Source organism: Nansenia antarctica (genome assembly GCF_963989245.1).
Source record: "Nansenia antarctica genome assembly, chromosome: 10".
In the NCBI taxonomy this organism is placed as follows: Eukaryota; Metazoa; Chordata; class Actinopteri; order Argentiniformes; family Microstomatidae; genus Nansenia; species Nansenia antarctica.
In genome coordinates, this window is record NC_137680.1 from 2,079,765 (window position 1) to 2,089,764 (window position 10,000).

The 10,000-nt window shown below is 44.8% G+C and overlaps 1 protein-coding gene across 1 annotated transcript in view; it reads left to right on the forward strand.

The window, feature by feature from the left end:
* The window catches only part of LOC308166501 (trypsin-like), a 17,979-nt gene that overhangs the window by 253 nt on the left and 7,726 nt on the right, over nt 1-10,000 (forward strand). The window lies entirely within an intron of this gene.

Consider the following 10,000-nt stretch of genomic DNA (forward strand, 5'->3'; position numbering starts at 1 on the left):
AAAAATGAAGAAGAGTTCCTGAGCAAATTTAAGACTTGTTTATTCAAAAAGAAGCAGGTTACACAGCATGGCCCCTCAAATGGAGCTGATGGTCCGAATCGGTCACAGGATGGATGTGAAAAAATAAAGAGAAAGAGTCCATCTACGTAGCGGACTTTATACCCTGTCACTATTATTTCGCTGAGCCAATCAAAACAGAGTCCACGTCATTTTAATTTGGTTAGATACAAAGTTTTACCAGTGAGATCATAGTAGGTGAGGTCATTTTCTGGCCTGTAAATAGGATGTTATTGTCTTATTATAATGCAATTCACCCTATGGTCTAATACAATTCTAATGCAATTTATGTTATGGGCGTCTTGTTGGCTCGGGCCCTAATGCAATTATATCTTCCCATGATGATATTACATCCTCTGCACATGCATGTCAAAAGGCCATTGTGTGTATTTAGAGGCCCACCGCTATAGTTACAGAGCATGAAAATACACTACACAGCCCCCCTCGGAACACGCAGAGTGTGTTCCGAAACTAAACGACAGACAGAAAAACTACATCAACCCATCAACTACATCAACAACATCAACACACCAACACATCAACACATCAACACATCAACACATCAACATTAAACCACACTCAGTTCATCATGCATAATACAAAAACTGAGATACAGAAATTTCCAACGACCGATGTTTCCCTCGTCCTCGAAGCGGCAGGGTCAGAGGTTGCTAGCACATGGCCCCAGTTGGAGAACAGCCTTTACCGCTGTCTCAGATTGATAACACTTCCATAATCAGGAGCTTCCATTGTCGCGTAACCATTACATCACTTCACAACCGACATCAATCACATGATATAGAAAGAAACAAACAGGAACCGAAGCAAACAATCACAAAACATCACTTAATAAATAAATCATCAAAAGAGGAAACAAAATCAGAAAGCAAAGCAGAATCCAGCTTTTGCTCATCAGCTATGTCGGCCATCATCAAAGCATTAACCGGAACATCAGAAATACACTTTCCAAAACATTTGATTAAAATACCAAGTAACATAATACAGATGATAATGACAACAAGAATAATAGCGACGGACCTGATCATATTACCAATACCTGAAAAAGCAGAATCAAAGAAATCCAATGTATTCCAACCGTGTTCTTTACGTAAATCCTCTATACCCTTCTTGTTAGATTCATGGAAATCATACAGAGCGTTACCAGAATCCGAAATATAACTGCAACATTCACCGCCTATCAAAGCACAAGTACCACCCTGACTGGCCAAAATAATGTCCAAAGCCATTCTATTTTGGAGAGCTACATTCTTAGTTTCAGTCAATTCAGTAGCCAGGGCAGATACTACAGCATCCGAAGCATTAATGTGTTTTTCAAGAACGGATGATAGGGCACTTAATTCAGTCTGAGAGTTGTAGACACCATAACTTGGGAATATTAGGCCAAAAAACTTCTGAGCGGTAGATAACGCCCTACGACTACGATGGGTTGCTTGTTTGTGAAGTACAGACATCTCTTCCCGAGTAACTTTCCTAATCAAAGGTATCAGATGAGCTAAATAACAAAGACCCTCACTCAAAGCAGGAAGCTTAGAGAATGCATTATTATCACACACAAGAAACACACCCTCCGGGAGTTGAAGCTCCGTACCAGGATACGGGAAAATGACACCACCTATACAAGACGCGGCCCCTAGCTGACGAAGCGCGCTGCCCTTGAGCCGAGATTGTATGTCAATACAGGTTGTAATATTTACGAGAGGCATGACCTTAAGCTGCGTGGTGCCTTTCTGCCGTCTGGTAGTATTGGTATCATGTAATTTCATTTGAGGCACCATAGCACAATCAACAACTTTACATTTCAATCCAGAAATAACAACTGAACCTCTCCACCGTGTAGAAGTCACACTCCCAGAACATAACAGATGAGGACTCAATGCAGTACCATTCAATTGAACGAACATAGCTTGGATAATATATATCTTCTTCGGACCTGTTGGTTGTGACAAATGTGTAAGCCTATCAATAATAACCTTCCCCACACCGCTAGGCCTATGGTGTTCGTTAACTGCTGCTGTCAGACGTTCCAACACACCAATATCCACACCTGCATAGGAAGAATTTAAAGGAACCAGAATCGTGCTGGGCTGACAAGAAGAGCTCTGGTTCTTGCCCTGTAAAACAAATTGGGCTAAACCCTGCCAATTATAATGAAACCATTCTGCTTTAGTTAACGGTATGGGGAAAAACATAGGAGCAGATGTACTTACAGGGACCTGTTGACAAATCCAGCAATCAGAATAATTCATTTTTGAAGCAAAATCTTTCATGATACTAGTGGCAGAATTAGGGTGGGACCGTGTCCCCAGGTGATTAGAATCATACAACAAATAATCGTCAGTAGCGACTACAATCACCTTCGTAGAAGCCTTCACAGCAACATTTTCAACCTTTCCTGGTAACTCAACGTGAACATATTCATGCACAAATTTCTCACAGTCCAACCTATAGTAGTGTGGATAGTCAGGAGCGTTCCTACAAACTTTGTCCTTGAAATTGTTGGATTCACTAGACACCTGTTCACCGATATTACGTCTAGCACACCAATACGAGTTCAACACCTTGTCAACATTAGTTAATGTCACACGAGTTTCTTGCGTGTTGCTTGAGTGTTGATTAAGTGTAACATATTTAGCATCCAGTAAATACCACTCGTCCGCTTCGGCGGTATAGATCAAACAATCATCAACAGTACAACGTGAATGTGGGCAAATAAAAGATCTACCTGCTGTGATCATTCTTTTCTGACGTCCAGGCATAACAGTGTGTGAGTGAAGTGTAACATTGTCCAAGGAAGTCAATGGGGTAGGAACACTAAGGGGTATATTAGTCTCTGAAACGGCATGGCTTGAGTTTCCTCCTAATTGGCCTTGGTGTATCACGGGATCTGTCTGGTTGGGGTGTATCACTGACAGGTCTGTGTCTCTCAATGGTACCTTGGTCCGGGCAGCCGCCCGGGTTGCTGACATCTCCGTCTGGAGCATTGTCAGGGTCGGAAGGGGTGACAACAGGGGCAACACCAGGCTTGGTAGAACCCCCCAGAGGGGTGTCGCAGTCACTGGATCCTTCACGATCTCCCTTGGCCCGCTCATCTCTGGGCTGGACAGGGTCTGGGACGAGGCCCCCGGCATCATCTGCATCACGGCGCAGATACTCACCAACATCTTCGTCAGCCTGGATGTCCAAGCTGTGGACTTCCTCGTCCCCAGGGGTCTCCTCACCATCCTGCTGAGGCTCTCCCTCATCGTCCTCATCGGGTGCCTTGATGCAGTGATGAACGTGATACCAGGTGGGGGACCCCTTGATTTGGATGGCAGTCCCAGTGCACCGAACGACCTCGTATGGTCCTTCCCGTCGAGCCTCATGCCACTTCCGTCTGTAGACCTTCACGTATACTTTGTCACCCGGTTGCAACGCGTCCTTCCTCTCCTGTGCGTTCACCTCCTCTTCACGTTCCTGTTTGTGGAGCACATAAGAAGAGATACTCTTTTGCCGGTTAGTCATGTACTGTACATAGGCTTTCATGTCACTCTCCAAGAGAGCCAAACTTGGCCCTTTCCCACTGGTTCGTGCACAGGGAGCTGTCATTATTCTCCCCATAGCCAGTTCATGGGGAGTCAAGTGCAGCCCTCGAATCTCACTGGAACGACAGGCCATCAATGCAAGAGGGAGTCCTTCCACCCAATTAAGACCTGTATGCTGACAGACCTTAGAAAGACGGTTCTTAAGGACCCCGTTCATCCTCTCTACCATCCCCTGGCTTTGAGGTGAGTAAATACACCCAAATCTCTGCTTGATTCCCAACTTTTGTAGTATAAGCTTTACCGTCTTATCCACAAATTCCTTACCATTGTCTGACGCTATCCTATCTGGAATTCCAAACCTAGGTATGAATTCCCTGCATAGGAACTTTGCTACAGACTGAGCATCCTTTTTTCGAGTGGGGCATGCTTCTACCCATCTGCTGAACCTGTCCACTACAACTAACATGTACCTGTATCCTGCAACAGGACGAATCATGTCCACATAGTCAATCACCAAATGTTTCATTGGCCCGTTTGGGGTAGGGATATGCCCAGTTCCCACTGGTATTCCAGGTCTGATATTGTTTTTCAAACAGACCACACATTGACCAAGGATATGGTCTATTTGTTCCAATAAATATGGAGCCCAAAAACCATATTCCTTGGTGATCTTGCGTCTTACCTCCCCCCTGGCCACATGTGCTAATCCATGGGCTTCCTGTATCAGCATGCCTAATAAATCTGGGGGTGCCACAACCAGTCCCTCATGATTTCTCCATAGACCTGTGTCATCCTGACTAGCCCCCCTTGTTAACCATAGGTTTTTGTCTAGCGCATTTGCCCCACTCTGTAACATCAACAAATCCTCAAGCGTGACCATGCCCTGTAACTGTGTTTCATGTGTGACCAGCAGAACTTTACCTGCTTTGTCTGCTCCTGTAATGGCTTTGGCTGCATCATCTGCAGCCCTGTTACCTTGTGTGACATGTGATGAGTCAGATCTGTGTGCGGCACACTTCACTATGGCTAATTCCCTTGGTTTCATCATGGCTTGTAACAGCTTCATGATTTGAGCGTGGTGCTGAATAGGCGAACCATCAGTTTTCTTAAAACCCCGTCCCTTCCATACAGCTCCATGTAGATGACACACATTATGGGCGTAGGCAGAGTCGGTGTACACTGTCACTCTTCGTCCGGTTCCCAAGTTGCATGCTTCTGTGAGGGCAATCAACTCAGCCAATTGAGCTGAACAAGGCTGAGGAACAGCCTCGGCTTGTTCCACAATGAACCCTGAATTTTGGGATCGGACTATGGCATACCCAGCACGTAAACTTTCTCCTACCCGGTAACAAGATCCATCAGTCCAATACTCAACGTCAGCTTCCTTCAAAGGCAAAGCTAGTAGATCTGCTCTAAGCTTAGAGTACCTCATAGCTTCCTTCACACAATCGTGTGGTTCCCCATCTTCTGGGGTTGGCAAGGTCTCTGCTGGGTTAAGTGTGTTACATCTTAGTAATGTTACATCTTCTCTTTCCAACATCCTGTAATAATTCCTAATCCTAGGCATCGTCAAAGTATACTTGCCTTGATTCAAAAGATTCCTTAGACTGTGGTGGCAGAGAATGGTAATTGGGTACCCCATTGTTAAGGTTGTTGCCTTCTCGTACATAAGATATGCCCCGGCCATTGCTCTGTAGCATGGCGCGAAACCCATTTCTACCTCTGAATATGCGACAGAGTAATAGGCTATGGGCTGTGGACTAGGTCCAATGCCTGTTGGTTGCGTAAGAACAGCGCAGGCATACTTCCCTTTGGCTGAAGAAGAAACATACAATCCAAATTCTTTGGAATAATCTGGAAGCGCTAAAGCTGGCGCTTCTTGTAATTTGTGTTTAATTGTCTCAAACGCCAAATCAGCTTCCCTTGTCCAAGTAATGCAACATTGGAGTTTATCACTACCTGTTTCCTTAATCATCCCCCTCAATGGAGCGACCAGTCTAGTGTAATCCTCCACCCATGCTGAACTATACCCAGTAATGCCCAAAAACATCATCATTTCCCTAACCGTTCGTGGTTTTGGAGCCTTCTGAATAGCTTCCAAGTGTTCGTTAGTGACACTGCGATGTCCCTGTGTAATAGATTGTCCTAAGTAAGTTACCTTTTCCTGGCAATACTGTAGCTTCTTTTTAGACACCTTGTGTCCCTTCTCCGCCAAAGCCTTTAACAGTTTAACGGAATCCCTGTGACATGTTTCTTCATCTGGGGCACAAAGGAGTATGTCATCCATGTACTGAATGGCAGTACTACTTATCGTCTGCCCTAACCCGTCTAAGTCCTCCTTCAAGACCTGATTAAAAACATGAGGACTGTGTTTGTACCCTTGTGGCATTCTGGTATATTGATAATGTTGACCTTTGTAGGTAAACCCAAATAACCCTTGACTTTCTACACTAAGAGGTATAGAAAAGAAAGCCCCGCATAAATCAATCACTGTAAATACTTTGGCTGTAGATGGAATCTGAGTCAACAGCACATGAGGATCAGGAACTTCGGCTGGATAGCTGACAACTACCTCATTCACAGCCCGTAGGTCATGTACCAGACGATATGAACCATCAGGTTTCGTTACTGGCAGAAGAGGTGTGTTACTTAACGGATATTGAGTTATCTTCAAGACTCCTGCCTCTAACAATCCTTTGATCTGTGGCTCAATTCCATCAATTGCTTCCTGCTTCAATGGGTATTGGTTTTTCCAAGGGGGTTTTTCACCCGGTATGAGTTCAACTCTCAATGGACGAGCTGATTTCACAAATCCAATGTCTGTACTGTTCTTTGCCCACAGGTCTGCTGGCACATTCTGTATCATTTCTTCTCTGAGGTCTTTTTCAGGTTGTACAGGAAGGATTAGCTGGTTCATTAGCTTCACAGTCTGCGGATGTCCTATTCCTTGAGCAGAGATCATCAGTTTTGTGAACTGTCCATCAATGCTCCTCCAGATAGCAGGGTTTTCTTTTGTCGTTACAAATCTGGCTTTTTCTGAGTCTGCCATCATTGCCCCTAAATGCTTCTGTTTATAGTGTTCAGATATCATAAGTGTCACATGAGGGATGCTACCCTCAATCTTATGCTCCTGATCTAGATAAGTGTCACTGTTTATCTTCATAGCCACTCCCTGAGGGCCTAGGATTATACAACTTGTACTAAGCTGTACCTGTTTTGGCTGATGCTTCAGCCACTCATCTGGGTTTGCATCTGCAACTTCTCTAAAATACTGGAGTGTACAATGCAATGGATCAGTAGGCCTTCTGGCCTCGGACATGTGTGCCAGGATATAATTGTCCCACATCCTTGCTGGTTCCATTAGGTCTGGGCTAAGCCCTCCCACCCAATACACCATAGATGCGTTGTTGTCCATCATGATAGACAGCTGTCTGTTCTCTTGTGGCACTGTCACCCGACAGCCGTCAGGTGTGCATTTCACTGTACAGTTCAATTGGCATAGTGCATCTCTCCCTAGTAGCCCTATTGGCGTGTGTTCTGATACAAGTATTGACAGATCTGCTCTCTGTCCTTTGTACTCTAAGCTTACAAGCTCAGTAGTAGGGATCAGCTGTTTAATTCCCTCGAATCCGATTGTCTTCACATATTTCCCAGACATAGGAAGGTGCGTGGCATCTTCAGGCTTCAGACAGGTGTAGGCTGCTCCACTGTCCACCATCAATTCTAATGGACGTTGGTTGACCGACACCCATATGGTAGGTTCATCTTCAGGCCTGTTCGTCACCACCAGCTGGCACCCCCCTCTCGGATCTTCTGGGCACCCCTATAGCCCAGCTGGTGGGCCTCCGTAGGGGTTCACCACTCCTGGAGCCGGTGTAGCAGGGGGCCTATATCTTCCTTTTTGTTTCCCCCCTGCGCCCCCCTGGTTCTTCTTCCAGCAGGTACGGGCTAAGTGTCCATCCTGGCCGCATTGGAAACATGGTCCTAACATCTTCTTCCCGGCTGCGGTCCATCCCTCTTGTGGTGGTCCTTGGCCAGGCTGGTTGTATGGCTGGTACGGAACCACTTGCACCCCTGGTGGCCCCTGTGGGTATGGATACCCCCCTTGTGGCCCCTGTGGGTATGACTGGGGAGGGACAGTTTGCAGTTGCTGTGGTTGAGATGGGACCTGTAGGGCTATGGTCTGCACTCTCTCTCTGGTTTTCTTGCCTTCAGTCAATTGTACTTGAGTTAGTTTTCTGAGTGAGTCTTCGTCTTGTGCCTTCTGTATCTGAATCTTCTTTCTAAATAATTCTACTTGGTGTGCTACGTTGTCTATATAAACAGCCTTGTTCATGTGTCGTAGCCCCACCACTTCTGCTAACTTGTTCTTAACTGGGGTAGGGAGACCTTGTTGAATCTTTTCCCTGATTATGGCTTTTTCTAACGGGTTATCTTCGGCATCCTTCCCTGTCACACTTCTCCATTGAGAGTGCACACGGGCTACGAAACCCCTGGGATTCTCATCTTCTCCCAGTGGCATCACGATGATATTGTCTGGGTGAATGTGAGTAGGGTATGTCTCTCTGATTGCCTTCCACAGCCTGCCTCTGTTTGCTGCGAAGAGCTCTGGGTCATAAACTGATGTACCGATATATTTATGAAGTCCTGCCTTCGTCAATATTTCCTGCATGGTGTCCAATCCTGTAATAAAGGCTAAGAGTCTTTTCAGGTCTCCCATCGCGGCCTGCGTCCCTGTCAGTCTCACGTCCATCTCGTTAGTCCAAGGGTGACCCCCATCTTCTAGGACTGGGAGTTTTTCGATCACTTCAGACAGATCTGTATGACCCCAAGGACGATATTCTATCTTGTTATCTCGAAACAGCACCGGGAAGACCCCCTGAATTTCCTCTTCCTCCGATGCCTTCCCTCTTGGTCTAAGGCCATAATTGCTTACTAGTGGCTCCGTTCTTTCGTCCCACCTTGGTGTCGCTGTAGACCTTGGGAGGTTCGGCTGGGATGTATGATGTGATGACACTTGACGATATTCTCTTGAGAGGTTCGGCTGGGATGTATGAAATGATGTCACTTGAGCTATCTGTTCTTCCAGTTCCTCTATCTGTCGTATACAACTTTCCTCCTCTCTTAGGCTTCTCTGGAGTTTTCTTGCCCTCTTTCTTAACTCCTCCTTATCCTTTTTCACCCTTTCTTCCTCCTCTTCCTCCGACATCCTCTTCTTTTGCTTTAAGCTCTCTTTCTTCTTCTCTATCTTCAGAGACTCCTGCTCATCTTCAGAACCACTTTCTTCTTTTCCCTTTTTATAGCGTCTTGTCCTTCCCTGTTTTTCGGCCCTGGCTATTAGTTTTCTGATCTGAGCACTGTAACCTCCCTGTGCATTGCTGTCAGCACCGGAACATTCGCCTTCACCTCCACTGCCATCTTCACCGTCATCTGTCTTGTTCTCTGGTTCGAAATCCACGGTCACTTTCGCTCTTCCCCTCTCTAGTACATTATCACCCTCATCTTTGATAGTGAAGGCTCCGTTCGTACTTAGGACGGGGACCTGAGGGTAGATCCGCTGAGAATTGTCCTCCAGTATCTTGGCATAGGGAGGAGGACTGGAGATTGGAGCTGTGTGTGAGAATGGAATGTTCACTTTCTCTTCCATTGCTTTGGCCAATTCATCTCTTTTTTCTGGATCCATGTGAGCTGTTTTCTCATTCCAAGCTAATGCTACTTTCTGCCCCTCTACCTTGAAGAGGTCTAAAATAGCTAACTCTAACCTGCGTTTCTCTGATCTAATCTTTCCTTTTTGATGCGCTTTATGTGCATTGATAAGTATCTCCAATGTTGCAATTAATTGTAAGTCAAAGGTGCCCTCTTCTGGCCATGGTTGTTCAATGTCTGCCCAACGAATATTCCATTTCGTTGACATTTTGCTAATCTCCTTAACAAGAGGATTCATTTTTTCCACTATAGCCACAGGGGATGAATTTGCTAATATTCCCTTATCTGTATTAACAGCCCTCACAATGTTACTGGGTTTGGCTCCCATGTCTGAAATATTTATACTGCTTAATATGCTGAAAATATGCTATAAGGTGTACTTTTCTTACAACCCACCTTCTGTTGCCGTATCTGCTAAACAGATGCTAGTCCAACTTTTAACTGCGTCAACTGTCTACACAGAACATTACAATTCAGAACAACGGATTGTTTCAGTGGTATTGTGTATTATTGACTTAAATGTAATCTATGTGTGTGTGTTTTAATTTAAATTTAATTAAAATTTTAATTCAATTTTATTTAAATTATTTAAATAATCATAACTAATTAATCACTAACAATCAATTATCACTATTAATTAATATTAATTAATTATTAATAATCATAACTAAATAATCATTTAATTCAAATTTAAA